Below are 7,144 nucleotides of genomic sequence, written 5' to 3' on the forward strand. Positions count from 1 at the left end.
TGCCGAAATAAATTTTCCTGGATTGAGAAAACAAACAATTATGAAATTTAAATGTTATGTTTTACCGATATAATAGATTATGTTGCTATAGTTACTTTACTCCAATTTGTTACAGTTTACAAGAAACTACACCCAAAGTAAAAAGTTGGAAATCTGATCATATTTCTACTATTCAATTCGTGTACCGATGGTATATAGAAATAAGAAAAATAAGAAAAAGTAAAAACATAACGCTTCACTCAGAAACTAAAATGTAATAAATATGTACCTATATCTAAGTAATATGGTATTTATCGTCTATGTGTACTTTAAGATTTGGAGAAATAACCATTAACCGGTACCATATTTGTTTAAAACCCGAAATCGAAAAAATTGTAAAGAATAATTGTACCTGCACCTGTACTGAATATAAACTATAATATCACGACTCTTTCGGAGCCCGGATAGCTCAGTCGGTAGAGCATTAGGCTTTTAACCTAAGGGTCCAGGGTTCGAGTCCCTGTCCGGGCGAAATGATTCTTTTTTTCATTTTTTTTTTTATCTTTTTTGATTGTTACGATTTAAATTCAAATATTTCACATTTATGTTATGTAATAACAATAAATATTGTAGTATTGATCTGATGTATTTAATATTCTTGTATATTATTTTTTCTTCACAAATATAATACCTAGTTATTTATTGAAAATAAAATAATTTTAGATTGTGAGTCGAACGATAAATGTATTGATTTTACAATGAAGAAAAAACTTAAAAATATATTACAAGAACAAGATTTATCGTAAGTAGTTATAACGTATAATAGCAGTTGAAAAATATTAAAAATCAATACTCAAGATTTTTGTTTAAGTAATTAAAGTTCACATTTTGACAACATTTATAAAAATCTCGAACATTTTCAAATTATTTTATAGTTATAAAATTATAAAATGTTCAATTTTTATAAATAAGGATTGAAAATTTAAACAAGGATTCTCATAAATAATTCATATGTAACCATCAAATCTAAAAAATATATAAATACAGTTATTTTGTATAAATAATATATTAAGTTCATATTTGGACAAAAGTACATATTATAACCAAGTACCTATAACGGTTTTTGTGATTTTGTATAGCTTTAAGATTTTAGAATTTGATACAAGAGTGGAAGGCAAGTAGTTAATTCTGTAACCAAAACATTTAAAAAAATATATAAACAGTTTTTTTTTATATAGTTAGGTAGGTACTTTAAGTTCAAATTTGAACGAAATTACATACTAAATAACCAAGAATAACGATTTTAGTTATTTTCTTGCAATTTATAAATATTATTCGTGGGTTCTTGAAACTCCTAAAGTATATTATTATACACAAATATGATAATATGCAAATAATGTTAATTTAGCTTTCCAACTACCGTTTTAATGATAGTAATATAAATATAATATGATAGGCTGACAAACCGTCTCCGCTCAGAATAGTTTTTCGTATACAATGATGTTATAAATTATAATATCACTGAATTTCAAATTTAACACTATAAACTAAAGTGACCCACTTGTAACCTACTGTACAGCAGAGGGACACTCACTTACCCGCTTTTTTTTTAAATAACTGATTAATAATCGGTAAAATCTTAAAATTATTATTTTTTTGTTTTGTCCGATTGTTATGAAAAGAACTTTACATTTTTACTGTTTTACCCCTCCATAATTCATAAATCAAATCTACTAAAAACCTCCATTGAAGTTGGTCATCAGAATATTTTTTTATACTAGAAAAAGTGTTAACAGACACAAACAAAAACGTTCATATATAGTCACATAATTGTAAAATAAATACATCATCGCTACACTCAGAAGTCATACAGATTCTAAAAAGAAAAGAAAAAATATTTGAGATTTTGTGCGGTGTGATTAATTTGTTGCTTTTTACAATGATGTATTTTTTTTAATTTTTATATTTTTTTCTATCGATGACCGCCTTTTGGAGCAGTAAAAATCGGTGGCGTTTTGTTGTTTGTGTATATGCTCATATAAAAAGAATAACTCTGTGTAATATCTATACGAATTAAACAAAGAAATATTAAGTAAAGTGTAGGTAATTTATTATTTTTCAACATACAATTTAAGTTTATTTATTTTATTTCACAAAAATAATAAAATAATAAAATAATATTGATAAAAAAATCATATTACCTACTTATTTAAAAAAATAAGAATTTAAATATAATATTTACAAAGAGAAAATTATGAGTTGTACCTACAGCAGTTTCGTAGGATAATATTGAATTAAGTCGCTCAAAAACTTTTGGGTTATCAGAGTTGAGTCTGACCAATTTTTTTAGGTTGTTCGAGTTGTCCCTTCAGCCTATTACCCAAGACACACCACGTGGAGGTTGGCTGAGTAATCTCCGAAAAAATGTGTGAAATTGTGTACACTGTTTTTAATTGTAATAATAAGTACCTATAAAAGAGTCAATTAATTAAAAAAAATTTAAAATAATATAATAATTATTATATGAGATTTTATACACTGTTTATTTTTTAATCGTAATAATCATAAGTATTTAAAGAGTCAACTATAGTTAAAAATAATAATAACAATAATAATGTGTAATATATAATGAGCAAGGTTCAAGGTCGCCACTGGCTTAGGTAGTTATGACATTTACTGAATATACCTGAACCGGCAATTGGATTTACCATTTCTGCAGGGTTATCGGGGTCAGAAAAAATCTCATTCGGTTTAAAATTTCGTAATGGCATTGAAAGGCGTCTCATTATTTGATTATATAGAGTAATTTATGCTGAAATAATATATAAAATTTATTATCTACATAATAATTGATTGATACCATTAATAAGTTATTACGTTTTAATTTCTAGCATAATTAAATACGGCTGTTTATTCTTAATTATAAATTATAATATGAAGTAATTTTGAACAATGGTCAATGGATATGAAAAGAGTTAGGACTAAGATCTATACTAAGAATAGTAATTAAGACTTAAGACTTATATAAAATAAATTATAATGTACCTATCTTAAATGGCAGTTATTCGACCATAATACCAGTGTACAAAAAAAAAAACCGATAATCATTGCTTTTAAAAAGTAGTATAAATATAAATTACCTACCTATTTTAAATAAAAGTAAAAACTTACTATATTGAAATTAGGTAAGACTTCAAACGATTAGAAAATAAGAACGGTTATTTATTAATCTAGTAAGTTTGTAAAAATTAAATTAAAAATGTATTATTTACATATCTTCGGAAATCGGAATAGATCTCTCTATAGTACTTAGGTATAACTTATAAGTACCTACTTGCAATTTTGCAAATGCTGTGCTAGATACAATATTCAAAATATTGTTTAATCATTATTTTCTTAAACATCTCCATTATTTACAGAAATGTAGAAATATCACTTTTTTAATAATTTTTAGAGATTTAAAAATATAATATACCTACTTTCCTATTAAGTATATAAAAAAAATAAACAATTTACAATTTATACATTGTATAAGAAAAACGATTTTGAGCGATCAGACGGCCCATGATATTACTAAGCATATATTATAATATTATTGTGAATTAAGTATTCTATATATAACCTATTACGTGGAACCTTGTTTTAAATTTCCAATCCTTAGCTATAAACGTTGGACATTTTATAAATTTTTAATTACCAAATAGTTTGTAACTTTTCAATTTGATAAATGTTGTAAAAATCTGAACTTTAAATGCTAATAAAAAAAATCTTTCCTATTTTTATAAAATTGACTTAACTGCTATTTGAACAATAAACAATGAGCCTTGTATTTTGTAACTAAAAAATTTAAATAAAAAGTGTCCGTAAACAGTTTAAAACAAGTCAAAATATTTTGAAAATTAGAGTTAGGTACACTAAAATTACACTTTTTTCAATCATTCTTATAATAGTGCATATTTCTATCATATTATATTATTGTTATTATTTTGTGTTAATACCACTTTTCGATAAAACATTATAAATAAGTTCAAGGTTTAAATAGGTAGGTAATAGTTTAAAATTAATCTAAATCTTTTGAAAATATCATTGTGTATATTAAAATGTATGATATAGGACGTAAAGAAGTCCCCACGAATAATATTTTTGAATTTCATCGTAATAACTAACATCATTGTTCTTCGTTTAAATATTTAATTAGGCCCAAATTTGAATTGAAAATGTTTATATTTATGTTTATGTTTTTGGAAAAAATTTATTTAATCGACTACTGTTATATCAATAGTGAAATAAGTTACTTCAATAGCAATATAAAAAAAAAAACAGGTAAGTGGTTAACGCTCTGATGTACATTAGATGTCTAGAGTCTTGAGAAGAGAAAGTCCCTGTAATGGATGTGTTATATTTAAAATAAATAATCATTGTATAAGAATTAAATTCTGAGCGATGATGTCAGTCTTTAATATTACTTAGTAAATCGTAAGATATTATTACGAATAAAGTAATTTATTTTACTATTATGCATTAGTACTAAAGTAGGTTAAATTCATTTTGCCAAAATATGGCATTTGAAAATCTCATTGAGTACAGTACTGTATACAATATAATGATGTAGGTACTCTAAAAGACTCAAGTATTTGTAAAATTACAAAAAAATCAGGACTTGCATTTGAAAAAATATTCTGTTTTATGTTATTACTTATTTACAATTAAAACGTTACACAATTTTTCGTTGTTTAGAATTAAACCGTTATACGAGTTTTGCGTTTACCTACCGTTATTCATAATTATAACGTTATCCAAGTTTTGCGTTTATTGTTATTTAAAATAGTATTAATACCTATTAAATTTATTAATAGTAATTAATGCAGACACTTGAGACACTTAATTTCCCGGATACGGAATATAATATAATCAATTATAATGCCCATATGCATGAAATAAATATTTCTACGAAACCAATATAACTTTTGAATAAATTGATTTTAAATTATTTCGTTTTGCGTTATTTTCCGTTCAATGAAATTCTATAAATTACGTTTTGTTTAATGATATATAATATATTTTGTTAATCGTTATGTTTTGTTTTGCGGTATTTAATTATTTTTGATTATTGATTTCCGTTATAATTAGGTTTACAAATTTCAATCGTTTTTTGTCAAGTATTACGTTAAAAGCATAACATTATTATAAAGTTTGCAAGCCCTAAACAAAATAGTTAAATTCGTGCGTGCATATAGATTTTTAATATTTAGCAACTGATATTATAACAACTTATAAGGAATTTATTGTATTACATTATTAAGCTTTTTTACCCAACAAATAAACTTTTTTGACATTTATAGGATAAAAAACTAAAATAAATTCAAATTTCTGTCAACATATTTTTAAATTTTGTTCATAATATATATGATAGTAATAAAATGAATATTGAATGAAAATTAGAGTTACACTAAAAAACAAAATCAATTTTTCAAAAACTGGTTTCCCTCAAAAATCTTAGTTTTTCTTTATAATGTTTTGTTTGTTTTTCCTGACACTTTTAAATACTATTTGGAATTTTTAGATTCTGATCGGAGCCTTGAATAGTTGAATGTATTGACGAGCTTTGATTATAATTATGTATGTTTTTTTTGTGTGTCTGTGTACTCAATAAATAGTAAAAATATTTGTTCAATTTTCAACTTAAGTATTTTTCAATTAGTAGAATTTGCTATGTTATACGCATGTGTAAGACGGAGACAACACATGCGGGTATAACGTCATCTTAAGTTAAAAATTTAACAAAATTCATTTAAATAACGAAAATTGCCAAATTATTTCTAGTTAGAATTCCATAAACATTTTTTATTTATATCTAAACTTTGAAAATGTAATACAAAATCCCCTTTAAGTTTTTCTATAATATTTAACATAAAAAAAACTGTACATACTGAAAGGTCAAATTACATTTTTACGAGCGTTCGAAGAACAAATATTTTTGTCATGACGATTATAAAATATTTTGTTAATATAATAATCGTCCAAAATGCTATTTAAGATATATTCTTAATGGTATAAATGTCTAATAGTAAAATCAATTATTGTAAAAGCAATATCATATTATATATATATTATATAGGTACACTGTATCCCCCACCAAACTTTTTTTTTTAAATCAACAACATAACTAAAATCATTTTAGATGAAAAATCGTAAAATGTTGATTAAAAACCAATTTCGTCGAAAATACAAATTTGAATGCCTACAAAAAAAAAATGTGAGTATATTATATAGATAGGTTAGGTTATACCTAGTCTATATTTCTAAATTGCCATTAAAACAACTATAGAGCAAGAGGAACTTTTTATTTTATTATCTCTGAAACGTGTGTTGAATAGTTTTTGTTTAAATATTAAAATTATTTTAAATGTATTCTCATTTACTTTAAGATATTCTACTTAATAAAAACAGACGCTGTATCCACAGCCTAACTTTTTTTTTAAATATTAAAATACAATCCATAATTCAACATACCATTGTACAAATATTAAAGGTAGTTATTATAATCAATGATATTATGTGGCCTATAATAAAATGGCACCAATGTCGGAATGAATAAATTAAACAATACATATGTAAATGTTATAACTATGTTATCCTACTATGTTAATACAACCTACATACTAAAAGTAACAAAAGAAGTGATAATATTTTATTAATAATAATCATGTCTATTGAAGAAAAATCTAAAAATGAATAGATTAGGACAATTTGATAATTTGTTATTTATTATAAAATATTTGAATTTAAATGTACAATTAAATATAATTAATAAATTAAATTAAATACGTAATATCAAATAAATAAAACTTGAAAAAAAAGTGCAAAAAAAATCCGCCCGGTCAGGGGCTCGAACCCTGGACCCTTAGGTTAAAAGCCTAATGCTCTACCGACTGAGCTAACCGGGCTTGTGAAGATTATTGATTATTTAGGTGTCATTCAATAAGACTGGCGCCGGATTTTGAATTTTAAGGTATAGGTTCAAAAATGATTGTAACCAACTAATCTAGCAGAAAAGATGCTGTTGGAGAAAACTGAAACATTTTAACTATATCAAAATTTAATGACAGACACGAGGAAAAAAACAAAGACAAACTACATTGTAAAATCAATAATATAATCTAAA

The 7,144-nt window shown here is 24.4% G+C and overlaps 2 non-coding genes across 2 annotated transcripts; one reads left to right on the forward strand and one right to left on the reverse strand.

Annotated features, from left to right (window-relative positions):
- Positions 1–437: 437 nt before the first annotated feature.
- TRNAK-UUU lies at positions 438–510 on the forward strand. Its single transcript has one exon. It is a non-coding gene; the product is annotated as a tRNA-Lys (tRNA).
- A 6,343-nt stretch (positions 511–6,853) lies between these two features.
- Positions 6,854–6,926, reverse strand: TRNAK-UUU. Its single transcript has one exon. It is a non-coding gene; the product is annotated as a tRNA-Lys (tRNA).
- Positions 6,927–7,144: the final 218 nt, after the last annotated feature.

The sequence above is a fragment of the Acyrthosiphon pisum genome, chromosome X (genome assembly GCF_005508785.2).
Source record: "Acyrthosiphon pisum isolate AL4f chromosome X, pea_aphid_22Mar2018_4r6ur, whole genome shotgun sequence".
NCBI lineage: Eukaryota > Metazoa > Arthropoda > Insecta > Hemiptera > Aphididae > Acyrthosiphon > Acyrthosiphon pisum.